This window comes from Branchiostoma floridae, chromosome 19 (genome assembly GCF_000003815.2).
Source record: "Branchiostoma floridae strain S238N-H82 chromosome 19, Bfl_VNyyK, whole genome shotgun sequence".
NCBI classification, from domain to species: domain Eukaryota; kingdom Metazoa; phylum Chordata; class Leptocardii; order Amphioxiformes; family Branchiostomatidae; genus Branchiostoma; species Branchiostoma floridae.
This window is the reverse complement of record NC_049997.1, coordinates 9,456,016-9,474,255: the sequence shown is the minus strand read 5'-3', so window position 1 is coordinate 9,474,255 and position 18,240 is coordinate 9,456,016. Positions and strand designations below refer to the sequence as shown.

Sequence of the window (18,240 nt, the reverse complement as noted above, 5' to 3'; positions counted from 1 at the left end):
AAGACACAATCTGCATAATTGATACGCAAGTGGTATGCATGTTCAAATTTACGATAAATGACGTAAATGCTAGAATAGAGTTATTTAATTTTAATAGTTTGGAAAACCTCTGTTATTTAGGTGGAGAAAAGCTATGGTACAGTTTATGCAAATGAAGACATTATTTGCATAATTAATGCGAAACATTAATAATTGGTCAGTCGTAAATGTAACCATGTGTTGACGAAGGTATGAGGCAGTTTTCAGTATCTTCCAGGACAATGTGTCATGTCTATGCAACATGGGACAGTAGAGATGTGCACTTTAAAAAAAACTAAAATTGCAATGTGAAATTACTGTTACAACGTCCTCCCTGCTTCTTGTGGTAGCCATTATGGAAGTAATTAATAACAGTGACGACAAAATGATCGTTAGCTAGTCATCACAAATATCTGTGCTATCTCTCTTGTTTTTGTTCTAGTTTTGATGTATTGAATTGATGTGTATTATATTTCTTTGTTTCAGGTGCATTAGTCCATAGCAACATGAAATGGACCCATAGCAACTTGATACGGTCTCACATATGGCAGGCAAGATTTTAACAGACATTTTCTGATTACGGATAACGGGTTTCTTTATTCACAGCCACATTTATGTACAATCACCGACGACATTTCGGTGACCGCCTGTCACCTTCCTTAGAGCAATACTGACTGGTTCTGACGGAATGTGATTGTATACAGTCAAACCTGCCCGAGTGACCACCTCTTCTCAGCGACCACCTGGCCATTTCGACCGCTTTTTCTCGGTCCCGATTTATTTTCCCATTGACGTAAGCATTAAGCGACCTTTTCTCAACGACCACCTGGCCAACGCGACCGCGACCGGCCCAAATTGGGACCTATAACGACCGCATCATTTTCAAGATTGAGGTTTTCATCGATTTTTGATGATAATTAGCGCGATTTTGTGCCAAAATCGGCCAGTTTGCGTCGGATTTTGGGGTTAAATTTACAGTTTACAGTGTGCGTGTTGTATTTGACATTAAAGACCTCGCTTGTTTGCGTGCGTGCAGTGTGCTTGCTATTTGCCATTAAACACAACGGCAACCATTTATACTTTACATCGGGCATGCTTTGAGTCGATACTCTTCTCAGCGACCACCTGTCCAAATCGACCGCTTTTTTCCGGTCCCCCGGGTGGTCGTCTTGGGCAGGTTTGACTGTATATAGGTTCGTAGTGAATTGATAACCTTGTTATCCAGTGGTCCAAGGAGCTTTCATGAACTAAAGCTCCTTGGATTATCCGACTTGATGAAAATTTTCACAGTTTGTAATTGTATAAACCTCTCCTAACCTAAAAGTGGCATACCACAGCAAAGCGCACCGAATGGGGAGGCAAATCTGTAGCAGCAGCACAGAATATGTCAAGTTTTTAGTGGTCTGTTGCAGCAATCAGCTCTATCTGGGCTGTTCAATTGGCAAAAAACATCGCCAGCATGGCATTGAGAACAACATACTAGTACTTTGTTACGACAAGCGGTAAGCAATTATCTACACTACCCTGCCTCACAGGCCGCTACATGTGATTTTACGACTTAATTATTGACTCTGCATGACATCTATCTCCCCATCACAGATAGAGATACTAGTATATGGCGTATTTCTGTCGCAGGGAGGCGGATGAATATAACTAGAAAAATCAATATTTGGTGGATGTCACAAGACCTAGAGGTGTTATGAAAGATTGATGGGGTAATAAGTTAGATATAATCCTCAGGGATTACCAGATCAGGGAAGATTGCCCTGATGTGTGGGGTGTATTGACGGGCTTAGCGTTACGTAACTATTACCTTTGCCAGAAGGTTGTGTTTTCGGTTTAGACACAGTGGATGCGGATGTAACCAGCAGAACACGAGATGCTGACAATGGATGTTGATGATTTTTGGTAGGAGGGTAAGAGTTGGGAAGACGAAGGCCAAGTTGGAACATTGGCCTCCTTGTGGCCTTTTGAGGTACTTCACCCGCTGGGAGAGTACACATGTACCAAATCAACCAGACACACACCAATACAAACAAGCAAACAGACCGAAAACAATACCCTCGTTTTCACAAAGGTAATGTACAAATATGGCGCCAATGTTTTACACCCACTCAATGACAACTCCTGACAATGATCAGTCCCGACATGTACAATTCTGTCCACCCCTCCACAGCGTCAGCGGTTAATCCCTTGAAACGTAGGTGTTTCAAACAAACAGGTAACTGACTGTCAGGCAGGTAACCCGAGGCCTTCCTGTCATGGTATTTATGCATACGCCCATTGGGACTCCCGGTACTATGAATCACTGTGTTAGGATACTGTTATGGCAGCCATGTTTTAGAACCCCATAGAACTAGCTTCTGTTGGTTTTTGACCATTCTCCAAGATGATGTATGTAGCTTTTGAGCGTTGTTTATAGCGTATCAAATTGGTGTGTTTACATGTTGAAGGACGGTATCTGTAAGAAGCGCGCACGAGCAAAAATACGTCAAATTCGTCCACAACAAGCCCAACTGCCACATCTGCTTGGAGATAGATTTATGACAATAACTGCCGTAATCTTAATTCAGTTATCAGTTTCCTCCGTTATAACCGTCTTAGTTTTTTTTCTCTGTGACGGTTATATATCAGCGTTGTATTCACTAGTTTCCTTTTCCATATGTTTCCTTGAGCAGAAGACCTATATAAGCCATGTGCTTTTTGTCTGATGCTCATTAAAGAAATGTGAATAAAATAAAAGATAAGTTGATGGCGTCTCAGCAGGGGAGCGCGTAACGGTACGGCAGCTAGGAGGTATGCATACGGACAGGTAGTGATTAATGACACACCTGTAATGGGTGGCATCTTCTCCACAGGTGAGAAATACAGATTGCAGGGAAAGAAAAGGACTGAAGATGTTGATGAGACAGTGACTGATTTGAGTCTAAGTTCCTAGAGGTAAACAGAAAGCTGCACATTGGCTTCCATGAATATAAAATGAACCCTGGGAGCGAACGTGTGGGGAGTTATGAATAAAAACACATAGAGAAACGGTGAAGGAACTGGCTGTGATGAAGGAAAATAAATGTCCGATATCTGGCGTTGCTACCCGACTAGCTACGATGGCCGTAGGGGGAAAATACGTACCATGGAGCTTGGCCACCACAGGATTTCATTGGAGGGTAAATGTTAACTAGAAATTCCCATCTTCCAATGACTTCTCATGCTTTTTTCCCGAATTCCACGACCCTTGCCAAGTACCAAGGAGTTTATCTCCTTGCAAGTACTCAGGACGGGCTTGTAGAACATTTGGTCTAATGTCTTTTTTTTGTCCAACCAAGGTGTATCCAACAGTGACAACTCTCAACCCCCATAGCTATTTATAGATGCATGATACAGTGGTTAGGTACGCCAACACTCAAATACAACGTCCCCAAACCATAACAAACCACACAAGGCTGCATAGTTGATTGTGTTTTCGGGATGAGCCCTTGTGCGCTCCAGGCAATCAGGACTGCATCAGGCAGGGTAGTGCCCTGGGGACGAGGCCTTCAGCACACATTACCCTGGAGACGAGAAAGCAATGACATATGCTTTTGGTGGCCTTTTCCCGCTGTTATGACGGTTGACAGGTGACGCTGATGCATATTGCGCGCTGAAGGCAATAAACACATCTCATGTACTTCGCTTTAAAGCCTTGACAGTATGCGCGCAAATTAAAGCCTTGCGCAGAAAGCGTAGACCTTAACTGGGATACGCTGAGAATGTCGTATGTTTTTACCTCCAGGATGGAGGTTGATCTCAAACGGGGGTATTGTGTTTGTTTGTGTGTTCGCACCTACACCTCATTATCTTTTGATTGATGTGTACAACTTTTGGTATGTGAATAGTTAATAGTTATTGCGGTTCCGAAGAAACATGCCTCCTTGCAGCATATTCAGGTATTGCAGCATCATAGAGAGACAACCCTTCCTAGATCCTGAAAGTGTTGAGGTAGCTGGTTCTATCACAATCTCCTGGCCTCAGAAAAGCAAAGCTACGCATGATTAAATGTAGACATTCAGGAAACTTTGAGGTAACAGACGTACGAAGGAAATATATCTCTTGGTGTATCACTGCTTCAGCTAAACCCCAATGCAAAACGAAGACTGCCCGCTTGGAATGCGTCATATAATTTAAAAAACAAACATCAGATCAAGCATCACACCACCCCCTGCAACATCACCGGTCAATGGTACACTCCCATCGAACGATACGTTCCCTCATTTGCATACTCCATCCGTCAATGCTATCTCACCTGAGGTGAAAGACCAAATCGGCTCAGTGGCGCCAAGCGTCTTACCGCGCCCGGCTAGAACAACCGCGCACCGCGTTCAGACGAGTCAATATTTAACACCTGGACGTGCTGATACAAACGTAGCAAGCCGCTGTTGTAAAATCGCCACACGACAGGGTACCTGGGCGGTCTTTCCTGGCTTCTATCCGGATTTAGTAACAAGCTATCGGCTGGAAAAGTGAGGTAGGATTGTACAGTTTCAGTCAGGGTTTGCTAAAAGGACGTCTGTTGTCCCGGATAAACATGTAATGGGTTTTGAAGTGTTTGGGTGGTTTAGTAATCTGTCTGCTAAATGTTTGCTTGTAGTTGCGTCATTTTCCATTTTGAACTACTAGTATGTTTCAATGTACGACATAGTGGTGCAGTTAGTTACAGTGACTATTCCGACCGGGTACCCGGCTTTAACCTTTAGTAATGAGTGTAGCCCAACAAACAGACAAAGGTGTACATATTCCATGACATAACTGATATTTGATTTTGTCAATGGTGACAGTTTCACTCTAAGAACTACGAGACAAGGATCTATCTAGGATTATCGTTTTCATACCAAGACAGCTGAATGCTGAATGATACATGGCCAAATAAATGCAGGCGCTCAATATCTTTTTTTTTTTACACGAGAAAAAAAGTTGGTGATTGTATGGTAATACATTGGAGTCAGAGTTGTTCTAACGAACCGGTATTCCGACATATGTATAAGCTGAGTTCTTTTCTGCACCATGCGGGAAACTGTGACTTTTGAACCCGATGTTTGCCGCCGCCATTGTTTGTTGGTTTAATGTTCATTTCAATAACTCTCCTTACAAAGCAGCCCCACGTTGCTGTAGTACTACAATGTATTGTATTACTGTTATTGGTAGGGACCGCCGTATGGAGCGAAATAACGCTAAATAAGACTGGCTCAGCAAAAGTGCAAAGACTTTTGCAAGGTCAGCTTCCAGTCATGATCTTGATACAGCACCAATCAAAATCAATCTTCAATCTGGCAATCAGAGATTGCCAACACATAGCGGTCAAATATTGAAATTATGTACAGATTTCTGAATCAGACGCTCCAAATCAGATGCCGAATCGGAATGCTAGTGTAAAGTTACATGTTGCTGAATAACGGATTGTCCGGGCCGCAGTCCTGACAACTCTGTATCACAGAAACGCATTACCTATCGCCTGTACCAGACCACAAAATTCCAAGTAGCCTAAGTGTGTATGGCAAATCCACGAAGTACAAATACTTTGTCAAGCCTTTGTTTGCCGTGTTCTCCGCTGTCAAAAGACATCTTTGAACTCATCAGGGCATCCTGACAGAGTGCTTCTGTTCAGCCGGATTTACTGGGATGTACTTGACGTTGTGATAATGGCGAGGCTTACAGAGAGGTCACAAAGGGCATGCGCAAAGCAGGGGAAGCTGAGCCGGGCCCCAGGGCATTCTGCGCATGATCAGAGACAAGGGTATTGACCACAATCAAAATGGCGACCGTTGAGGTCAAGGTGAAGGGTACATGTCGTATGTCATGTCTATTTGACTGCAGGCAGCGCGATGCTCATACATGAACCAAACATCAAAATAATAGAAGATGGGATTTCCAAGTGCATACAATGTAACACAAGCCTTACATATGTAGCTCGTTCCGATCAAAATCGTTGCGCCTCTGCAACAATTCCTAGTGTCACGGAACGAACAGTCCTAATCAGTTTTACAGACGCTACAAGAGTTTTACAGCGGGGTTGCGTGAGAAAGACTGCTCGACCAAAGGATTCCGTTTAACGCAGAGGGAGACGATTTGCCTTGATCCCATTTAACAGGACCCTCTTTACAATTGAGTTAACTCATTCGCCACGGTAACGAACCTTGTGCTGTGTTAACTCTCTTGGATCAAGGGCAAGTCTGGTGACTTAAGCCGCGCATATAAAGGCTGCCCCTCAAGAGACTTGCAATATAAATGAGTTCCAGAGTTGTGCTTGAAGTTGATTTCAGTCTAATGAGTATCTGGTTCTTCCTAAACAACCTGTGCTTAGCCTCAAAGAAAGGTGTGTCGACATCCTTTCAGACTTTTTCTAAATATTATTTTGTGTGCGGACAGAGTGAACAATTACTAGTACGGTTTCACCACAAGTTGTCATCTCTATATTGTCATTATGCTTTTAATACAGAATCATTCGTCCACCCGATATGCAATGAAGATACACAATTCATTGCACTGGATGTCGTGATCTGTTAGAGCAATTACTTCTGGATAAATCCTCTTCCAAGGACAAATTTTCAGCGCCTTCTGGTTTTCATCTCTATTAGCATGACACTAAAAAAACGATTACCTGCCCAGCTTTCAAACTTGTTCTTTCTCACGAATATTTGCATTATTGATGTCAGAAGACAATGAAAACAGTCACTATTTTAAGAAGGCATTGTCCAGATGTATTTCTCAATATTGGTTAAGAATTTAGATCGTGTGTGACTATTAAATGGCATGTCTTATTTAATGCCCTCCTATATCTAACAAATGCTGGACAGCGAATGCGATTTAGCGCCTTGAAACGATGGCGTGCGCGCCTGACGAAAATAGTTAAGTGCATAAGATCACTACTCTAGCCCTAGGCCTGTCTCGTTACATATCGATGCATGCAATGAAGGGCTAAAAGTTCGAAATCCAATGGAACATGAAAAGTGATAAAAAATCTATATATCGACATCTTTTGTGATTTGGTCGTAATTATTTGTAGGTTAGGGACTAGGGGGTATTTATGCGTACTTATACGTCTTGATAAGTATTCAGCAATTAAGGGAAACAATGAAACCATTTGTACACTAGGTTTTAAAATACAATATACATATATATGAATCACAACTCAGAGATCATAGTTCTAAATCAGTTTGTGAGTACATGCCAACAGTCGAAAACACCTGCAGATCACCTGCTGTGAATTATTGATAAGCCGATTGATCCAGAGGAACTAATCCTGAGGGATTTAGCTCACAACAGAACAGGACCGTTAATTGATGGTACGTACCGTTTGCCCTTACCAGTCACTCATGGAGCGACCTTGACAAGCTAACTAATATTTAATGACTCTTTCGACCATTCGCTGTTGATACTTCGGTGGAGGATATGTTTTCAAAAGTGTATTATAGACCACAAACGTTAGAAGAGGAAGATGTGGATGTGGATGTGATTAAGATTTGACTGGGATGAAGAATACCCCCCCCCCCCCCAAAATAAAGACAGTCTGTGGAACAATATGTACTCATCTTGCGATTTAGCCCCGCCTATTCTATTAATTTAGCTCTTTGCAATGCAGCCCGTGGCTGCCAAGAGAGAGTAGTCGGCCATCCCATTTTTGTTGCATTCATTTTCTGTGCTATTGTAAGGATAACAAGTAAACTGCGATCCAAAAACATCTATTGAAACTGCCATCGTTACTGTGAACTTGACACCCTCCTATAAATAGACACTTTGTTCATTCGATACTTTGATGACATAAGCATGTGTATATGTCTTTACGTCAGCAGGTGAACCTCACGAACATGTACGGAAGTTCTGCCACCGTGTTAAATGAACCATAACATCAGGGACAGACGTTAGTCTCTACCAGACTGACAGCGATGAATATTAGGAGGAATAAATCGTTTGGGAGTTTTGCTACCAAAGATTTTGAACTCCGGTGGGGAATGTCAAACTTGACGTTGACTCGTTCACCTTGCAAATTATTTGCCGATATGTTTTTTTGCCGAATTCTACGATCCATATCCCCGGTGCCGTATACGTAAGGACTGTCATCTCCACATTTCTTTCCCTTTAGGTGGATGGGGAAATATATCATTTGACTACGTTTTCTGTCTCCTTTGTTCTCTAGTTAGAACAAATGGTGACGGTGGTACATCATATAACATAAACATATTGATTGATTGATCGGTCGATCGATTGATTGATTAGAATAATTATTTGACTGTGCGTAAATATCGATATCCTCGAGCCCATGTAAATATCCCTCAACAGTCGTGATAACGGTACTGTGTATCATGAACGTGAACTTAAATGCTCATTGATCCTATTTCGTATCTAATAACGGCTCTGATTCTACTTTATTGGTAAAGTCTGTCGGACAGTTCGTGACTAAGATATCAGGTTTATGGCCAGTAGAAGCCACGTGCCTTACCTTCTCCGGATCATTCCATATTTCAGACTCTCGGCTGACCTCATCCGGCTACAGGGGGCTCAACCCAATTGGCTCAATCATCTAGTCTGTGACTATGAGGAGTATTAGTAGTAAATCCTATTACAAGCTATTTGTGGAACATTCCGTCCAAAGGGCGGCGTTAATGATGTATTACTGCTGAGTTACCGTCACCGTAATCCGGGTTACTGCGGCGGACTGTGCACTGCTGCTGCTGGGCTAGATATGATGATGATGACTTTATTGAAAATTTGCAGTGGGACCACTAGTGCTGAATTGTATTCAATTTACATTCAAAAACACACAATAAAAAGAGTCAAATATTCCATGTTACTAGGAATAAGTATTATATACATATATACATAGGTTGAAATTTCATTTGGACGATTGTCTGATAGCAGGGGAGTATTATTTTGGTGACATGGATATGACAATGACTAATGCTGGAATTATGGACCGGATGCATTGAGCAGACTGCTCATATAGGGAATTGGTGAGTTGCTATATCGGTTTGTTCTGGACTTATGACCGTTCAATCTGTGGCTATTTCTCGTGGCTCGTCCCGAGATCTGGAATCTAGTCTCAGGCAGCCAGGCATATTTACAAATATTAATGCAATCATTCACATGTAAGTCAAATATATCTCTACCACACACAGATGGTGACACCTTCAATATACTTTATTTTATCATGTCATGACTCCATATCTATCCACCTAAGTCAATACATCTATCACGTCATGCACAAAAGAGACTGTACTATTCCTAAATAACTTTTGACAAATATGATGTCGCTAGTTGTACAGAAATGCTCAATCTGACTCATGTAATAGTTCCCTTTATTACCTACCGTAGATTCCACACAATGTAGTCCACTATTATTGTAGTAACTGAAATTGTTGTGATATAACGTATATGTGTAGTATTAGACTGTACCATCTATCTATCTATCTATCTATCTATCTACGAGGGGTGATTAATATGTTCTCGGGCTAACCCAGAAGTAATAAGCACAACTTCATAGTATGAAGCCTTTTATCAATATCCGCCAAATTTCAAATCATTGCAGTCATTACTTTACGTTTCACTTGCGTTTCTCATGGTTTGCAAGCAGGACCTACGCAGACAGTGTGGGAAATTCATTGGCCATGTTTAAGTTCTTGAATTGTACCAATTACATGTAGAATTAGCAAGTATCTCATAAAATTTTCCTGGTGAGAACTGTCCATAAGTCGTCCTGCTTTTCAAAGAAAGGATCAAACATTATTAGCCAACCTTGTCCCTAACAGTGGTATTGTCCGTATGTTTGAAAAACATGTCGGGGACAAAAAAAAGACGCGAAGTAAGACCTGACCTTTTCTCACATATCTTGTAGTGTACAGGGCCGTTTCCATGGAGACAGCGTCCTCTCTTCACAAAAGTCGTCTGTTCCTCTCATAACGTCATGTCAAGAAGTTGCTTTACATTTTTCCGTGTTGACATCGTTTTTGGAAAGGCTGAACCAACGGACGCAGTGCACAACAGTCAGAGGTGCAATCGTCAAACTTTTTGTGTGGATATGTAATCTAAACTACACCACTTGGATTCCAGCAAAGTCTTGTTAATTTTGGTTTGCCATTTCGTTCCTCCGTATCATGGATTGCAATCTCTTTAATCTATGAACTAAATGACCACTGACAAGACTGCATTGCTTCAGCAATCGAAAAGGATTAGGTATGTTTGTATCAGTCTGTTTTGATCTCAGCTGAATTGTGGGTACTGGTGGAGATAAGAAATCTTCGGATTAATTGGTACCGATTCTATACTTCTGCTTGTGTTTGACTATATTTGGTAGTGAAAGGTTGGGATATGAAAGGGTTCACTAGAATGGTGATGCATTTCCGTGATTTTGTCCGGTATTCTTCAGCGATGTTCTTTTTCCAAATTCCAATTAAACGCAGTTGCAGATTTAGCGATATTGTTATTATTTTTTTTTATATAAAATTTCATTGAAATTAAACAGATGCCAAATAGACAAGACTTTCGGAAGGTAAGAAAAGAGGTAACAACAGTTCAACATCAGTCTCTCTCGACTAGTTTTGGAATCAGTAGCTCCGTAAACCCCTAACACGTCCTCTAGCAGTGGTTGGTTGGGCACGCTCCGCCGGTGGGTCTAAGTGGGAGGTGGCTGATGTACGGGGCCTCACAGCGTCTTCATAACATTCAAGTAGTGTACGAAGTAGCTGTAACAGAGAGGGATTCTTGGGAGGCTTGTGGAAAGGTTGAGAAGTCGGCTGAGGGGAAGACCTTGCTTGTCCGTGACGGGTAGCGCTTTTAACACAACTTGTCAGAGAAGTGGGAAGAAGAAAAGAGAGAAAGGACCGCCGCGACTTGTGTGTGGTTGTTGTACAAGGTGAGTTAAGAACCGTGCATGTCGTTTTCTTGGCGCACTTCCATGGCATTTGCTGCTACTAGTGTTAGTCGGTCTACTTTCTGTAATTCTGAAGGCGTTTTGAACCAACTTATGGGATGCTTATGGAACTGTGGAAAATTAGTTACTTTACAGTCCTGAAAGTTGAGTAAGCTTCCATTTTATCAACACGAAGAAGTCAACGATACCTCTTACTTTGATATTTGTATAGCCTGGTATCATCCTCCGTAGTAACCACTGCCCAATCGTTTCGTTCACTTTCAAGCGAAAATATTGAGTCAGCACTTACAAAAGAGGATGGTACCCAGGCTAGAAAACATACGCACTGGAATATGTACAGTGAAACGGCTATTCCCGCATTTGCAAGTTTAAACTCATCTGACCTTTGAGCGGGACGCTGGCCCTGTGGGGCCGCCCACTGTACGGGTACGATATGGTACATTATACACTCTTTGTCCCTTCCAATGGAAATTCTTGCCGCTTAGTACACCACGATAGAATACAAGGCCCAGTGAACAATCAGTTTCTTTTTAGAGATGGCGTCCCCCAGTGGGAATGGCTTCGTGTGAATTTATGAACATTTGAGGAGCTTTCCGGTGGTCTTGACTGTGCGGAGCCGGAAGCTACTGCTGTGTACTTTACAGAACGCCCATTTTACATTTTAACTCGTTTCACGCCCAATTTCACTGCACGGCAACTGCGGGTGAGCATGCGAATAAGTAACCTCCAAGCAGATGTAGTGGTGAGAAATCGTAAAAATCGTAAAAAAGACAAGTAAAAAAAACAACACATGTTACATTGTTAATAGTAGTCATTGTTAATTCTAGATAAATACTAGTCATAAATGTGTTTTCGAAAATTGTCGTTGTTGAATTTGGAATCGATACTAGTTACTCTTTCTACCTCAACATCAAGACACATTCTTGAATAGAGCTTTTGATGCATTTTTTTATGACCTTAGATAGGTCCAACCACTGTCTTTTGAAAAGCAAAGTCGCTGACGTTTAGCGTAAAGAATGTAGTTGTTTGACGATGACAATGAACTTTTGCTAGAACCTCCTCGCTTTAATTTTACGCAATGAATGCTTCTGCTCGGCTGGATACAAACTGCTCCCAAAAGAACAGCGCTCGAAGGGGTACTTCAGGACAAGGGGATGTTATTCGGGATATGTTATATCAAAGCTTCAATTACGGCAGAAAATAACGCTATGAAATATTCATCAAGGTCCTGTTCTAGCTGTCATGGCCAGGCCTTAACGCTCATCATGCAAGTGTCAGTGTGATCTTTGAGGGCAATGTGATGCCTACAACAAAACTGGCTTGGCTTCATGATTTTACACCATAATCTACTCAGTTTGGACACTCGTTTCGGCTTGATAAAGTTTGAAAATCAAAACTCTAAGTATTGTTGGCTGTGGACACTGTCTGTTCGAATCTTATAGGCATCAATATCGAAAATCTTCAAGCATTTTCAGGGGGAGGGGGGTCCGCGGTTTTGATTCTGAAATCTCTCTGACGTCACACTGACTGATGCATTCACTATTCTTTCTGTATGTGTGTGGAAAAAAAAGGCTAAAATATATTCTTTTGTGGTTCATTTCCGTTCTTCTTTTTCTGAAACGCGCACTGTGATCTCCCCGGGTATACTTGACATTTGGCGGATCCAGTAAAAAATGGTGTGAAGTAAACAACCCTTTTCAAGAAGCGCTTATCCACTCAATCTTCACCATCCGTCATCTCAAAGAGCACGCCTGATCTGTTAACGTCTTAAGAAATGCAATTGTGTGGAGGAGAGAATAGAAGACTCGCTGTCGGCGGGACCGGGCATTATTGAAATCCTTCCATTATTCATTTGTCTTGCAAATGGGCCATGCAAAATAGCGGGGATACATCCGGGCACCGGACTTGGTGCGTTTTCCCCCCAGCGAAAAGAAACGTCTTCTCGGCAGCTTCTAACGGGCTTCAAGGGTACTTTCTTAAGGTATGCGGTCCGTTTGTTTATCTAATGGTGGGTAGTCTTGGTTTTGTACAATGCAGAGTATACCTCTTTCTTTGCTTTATGTAACCAACATTTATAACTGTTGAAGAAAGAGTCATACTGACCGTCTATGGTGTACAGTGTAAAAAGTTAGCTACTCTTAACAACGGTTCATTTCTGAAGTCACTTCCTTGTGAGAACACCGTCGCTAGTTGCACTTTAAAGCAATATTGTAAAGCACTTTACGGCTCCAGTTTTTGTCAGGTCATATGGTACTTTAGAGGATCTATTTCTGGTTTGTTTGATGCAAGACTTTGCATACTTTTCCACACGACTGGGCGTTGTGTTCATAGGCAATGTGTGCTAAATGAAGCTATGCAGTGTGCACTGAATCATAAAGTCAAGGCAAATTGCAAACAGATTGATGATATGTGATGAAACCTACCACACTACTGTGTAGTGGTCTGTACTTTTCTATGTGTGAGTTAGAGAGTTAGACTCACAACGTTGAACCTGGGCGTGGCAACGCCATTCCGAAGTTATGTATACCGCTGCGATCCCTGTTTGCTATTCTTTCAACTAGTACTTTCTTCTCACATTTGATATTCATTGCACTGTAATAACTAATAGCCGTGCTAACCTCTAGTTTTTCTTTATTACAAGCCACCATCTAGTCTCACTATGTTTGATGAAACATATTTCATGACGAAACCCCCCGACTGGCCTCGGGTGCATCGTACCTGTTGCAACCCACGCTACCACTGTAATTACGTCTTTTGTAACAAAATAACGAATAAGTCCTTTCCTTTTTCACCATAGAATTGATCAAAATGTGTTTGTGATGAATACATTATAGAATAGCGCGTACCATTTCTTACCAACATAGTGTTGATAGTTTTGTGAGTGGAACTTGAAAAGGCGAATGCAAACGTATGTTAATTAGAACGCTTTGTATGCATGCTGTGTAGCAAGGTCAAAGTTGGCTGTCACTGATCTTGTGAGGGCAATTCGTGCCTGGCTTGACACGCCTTTGATGTGAAAGCTATTAAAAGCGATGTCAAAGTTCACATATTTTTACCCCTACCTAAAGCTGTCCTATTGTACCAATAGTGCATTTTTATTTTATTTCATAAAGATAAAAAGATGAATCACTTTTAACGACAGGATCGAAAACAAGAAAAAATTTGTTATTGTCGTCTCTGTCTTTTAGCTGCATATGATTATGACACACGAGTATTTCAATATAAGGAGATGACCACTATTTTTTTTACATTATTGGTCGACTAACAGAAACGATAATGTCAGGTGTTCCGCAAAATTTGTAACGGTTAATGGCTTGTACGTTTGCATGTCCTTGTTCTATCCATCCGAATCTCTCGCTGAAGTCAAAGTTCTGAGATTTCAAGGACTTGCATTTACCATGTACCAATGTCATGCTAGCAGCATCTACTAATTATACTGGAAACTTCCCCCTGCAGACACTGAAATATAATAGGCATCTTGTCGAACAGGTCAGCTGTCTGGTAACTATCGTCATGGCTGCAGGTTCCCTCAGGTGAACATGTGGCAGGTAGAGATATGTTAGTCAGGTGATCTTAGGAACGCCCTAAGCTAGGAGTGACGTCGTGCCAGAAGTCCACAGTGGAACAGGTCGTGTGTGGTGTCACACATTAGATTATAAGATTTTTTTGTAACGTTGGAAATGGGATGTAGAGATGTAAAAGTTTTGCTCAACCGTCTGTATGCAGGTCTCTAGACATGCGTAGGATTTAGACAGCAGAATACAATCCACAGCTACAATTTATTACAGCAGTGGCTGAATGTTGTCGTCCATCATGTTGCTAAGATACACAAACCCCTAAAACACTCCGCAGCAAACCCCCCCCCCCCCCAACCGGATCTACCCGGCTGGCCTTCTTTACAAACCTCCACGGTGGGTTCAAGGATGTGTCAAGGGTCAAGTACAAGTTCGTTATTTGCAACTTCCCACGTCCAAGGTCAAGATCGCCGATAAACTGGGGGCCATTGACAGTGACCTTGTGTACTCCACGTATCTTGAATAATCTTCTTGCTGATGCGCAACGCAGGCGGCTTTTTTTATAGGCTACTGAGAAAATGTTGAACTGCCTTTTGACTTTTAACATTTGTACTAGGCCACTGAGCTATACTATATATTCATTATAGGTTTAGATTTACTATTCTTGTCCACGTTATAAAGATAACGTTGGAAGTTTTACTCTCTTTATACACCATTGCAATATTAGCAGCGCTACACTGAACGGTATCTCTATCGCATTGCCAGTTGGCGTGCTCTAGGTATCTACGCCAGCAGTCTATAGCTGTAAGATAATACTACAAAGCAATCTCTGAAAAAGCCTGCCATTCAAGTCAAACCTGAGTCATCAATGCCATCCATCTTGAGGTGATAACATTTCAGTGGTGACTGATTTCCAGGTTCCTTTTCAATCTGTAAGAATCATGCGCTTTTCACAATAATGTGGTTGCCGATGATGGCTTCCTGTGAGAGGACTTTAAAAAGAGCCGATGTCGCAATTTTCTTTTCACTAGAATGTTCTTTCAAATGATTGATGATACCGGCAATGTTTGCTTACTGTCAGACGATGTTGGTATTAAATGAAAAATATCGGCTTGAATGTCACTCAGTCCCGGACCATTATTCAAATGATTTTCGTATCTTCTTCTTTCATTCCTTTAGATTCCTTCTTTCTTCCACTTTGCATTCGTGGAATCGTCATCATGAAAGAAGAAGATACGAAGATCAAAGAGCCAGTTTCGAGAAAAAAGCATGAAAAGCATATCACATTTTTAACATATTGTATTTGTTCTGGCTTGATGCCACCGCCCCCCCCTCCAAAAAAAATATCGGCCAAAAATCTCATTATGTTATTAGGTTTGGTTGAATGCCACATACTTTTAACCTTTTTATTTGTTTTAGGGCTGTCAAACTTCATCATCTCACATATTTCTCTATCACAGGGCCCTACCATTTGGGCCTGCAGTTACCCAGCTTACCATGTTTTTGGAGAAATGTAGAGCTAGCTTTACTGTTGGGTTGCGTGCAAGTAGCCCAGCGTCACACCAAGGGGTCTTCACTGACCTTTGACATCGCAGCAAAAGATAACGTAACAAGAACCAACTGACTTTGATGGGGGTAGACATTGCAGAGCCAGTCTATTTCTTACAGCCGTAAAGTGGCATTTGAAAGCAATTTCCCGTGGCCATAGCTTTCTTTACCCTGGGTACCATCCTATTTATATCGGGGCTCCTTACACTCGCTACCCTAGGGTAGCTTTCTTCCGTTGGCAATACTAGTAACTAAGTACTTCAATAGCATACATCACAACGTAAAGACACAGTAAGTGCATTTTCTTCCGAGTTCCGCCGGATTAATCCTGTAAAAAGACTACGGGACGTCACATTGATCCGTTGCTTCGTAAAATAAAGGTTGCATCGGTAAATAAAGATAGATTCCCCAGTGCGTGTCTGCGGGCGACCGCGCCGTATCATTGGAAGAAGAAGCTACTGTCTTCCATGCGTCTTTTGGGGATTAACTCGAAGACTGGCTCTTCAATATGGAAAACGAGATAAGTCTAGTCATGACAAGCCAGCAAAGAAAGCAGAGAAAGTAGCGAGGATCGCATTGGGAAGTGCATGGAGCGTGGCGAATGGGCGCCGTGAACAGGGGTCAGGTAAGGACTCCTTCGTAAAGAAACGCTTTATCTGGGCAAGAGTTTTATCTGACAGTCGGTTTAGCTATAACGGAGCACCATGAAATATCGCAGGGATTTTATAAACAAACGACTTCCTTGATAACAACCATCTATTTATGTCTCTCAAGTGAACTTATCTAAATCTTGAAGTGTGTGCGAGATTTTCTACTTCTACTAGACCTAATATTTTTTATGGCATCTTCAACTTTAAGGTTTCCACTAACAGGTTGCCAATTTCTGCGTATATGTATGTATGATATATATTTAATCCTTTGAAGGCTTGTTACTTCTACACATTGACAAGTGCAGTATAGTACATTGGTTCTCTTGATCTGTAGCCTACGCATACTCCTCATATATATGAGCGTCACAAACGTGTTTTATGTGTGATTTTATTAGCAGGTTTCTCAGATCAGAGAGAGCCAAACCTGAAGCGTGTGACATGTTAAGATTTATAGTTCCAGTAGGAGATTCATGTAGCTATGTGCAGATCCTATTCTGAACGTCTGGCAAATACCCAGGTAGGCGGCAGGGCGGATTCAATAACTATATCACCTGCAGGGCACTGTAACTCTCCCATATTTCAAGTCTCTTAAGGTGGACTCTCACTGCACTTGCGGCACCTGTGCGGCACTGCTGGGCTCGTTTACTTCGGCACTGTTTTGTTATTTTCGTGATTTTTAATAATTTAGATATTGCGTAATTTGTAAAGGTATGACATAGAAGACAAAAAATACACAAAACGGAAGAAAATTCGTTCTTTATCTCTGAAATTCGTTGAGTCATCTACGAACCCAGCAGTGCCATGCGCACACCGGTGCGCCAAGTGCAGTGAGAGTCCACCTTTACTGTCGTCTAGGGCCCTATGTACAGTCCATGTAGCCTCCCACGTACAACGTGCCTCAGTCGATATATTCCTATATTCTTCAAGGAAAACTGTGGCTGACACTTCTATTTTTACACGAGATACATCATAGCTTTTCGCTTGTGTTTGTAAGAAAATGATATTAGCCAATAGACACATTGAAACTCTCAAGAGGAGGAGAAGAAATGCCAATTTTGGAAGAATTTGTCTTCGCAAGAAAAGAACGCTGTGTCGTTGGTTTCACAGCCCTAACCTTACTCCACAAAGCTTCTTGATGATAGTTACACCACAGTAAAATATATAATTGGACGTGCAGCATTCTGTAGACTCTAGATAAGGTATGTTCTTTACTTTGTGCTGCGGAGTCTAACAGCTGTAGCATCCGGCAAGCCATGTTGTAATCACTTAAACACTACTTGGCGCCTATTTTAGCCCAAATAATTATTTTCATAGGGCTCCGGGTAGTATTCCTGCAGCTGCATTCATTTGTCTTATTATGAACATGATAAATAAGCTGCAATTACAATTTCACTGTTGGTGATTTCCGTTTAATCACATTCTCTAAGGGAAGCTCACATGAAACCGTTTCTCAACCAGATGGTGATGAAGGTACAAAATTGGAAACAACAATAGGAAATACAAAGAAGAACAACGATACAACTCAATAATACATTTCTGCATTTCCGTAAGGGAGTACCAAGGGCAGAGAGATATAACAAAAATGCCGACATTTTTGTAATGGGTTGTAAAT

At 41.6% G+C, this 18,240-nt stretch overlaps 1 protein-coding gene across 3 annotated transcripts in view; it reads left to right on the top strand.

Moving 5' to 3' along the window:
• Positions 1-4,315: 4,315 nt before the first annotated feature.
• Positions 4,316-18,240, top strand: part of LOC118406629 (excitatory amino acid transporter-like) — a 39,712-nt gene continuing 25,787 nt past the window's right edge. The window contains exon 1 of one of the 3 annotated variants that reach the window (XM_035806812.1): positions 4,316-4,519. The gene's annotated coding sequence lies outside the window, so the exon portion shown is untranslated. Of the gene's footprint in view, positions 4,520-10,620; positions 10,898-12,771; positions 12,897-18,240 lie in introns of those variants that run through there. The other 2 variants (XM_035806808.1, XM_035806811.1) reach the window with 2 other exon arrangements.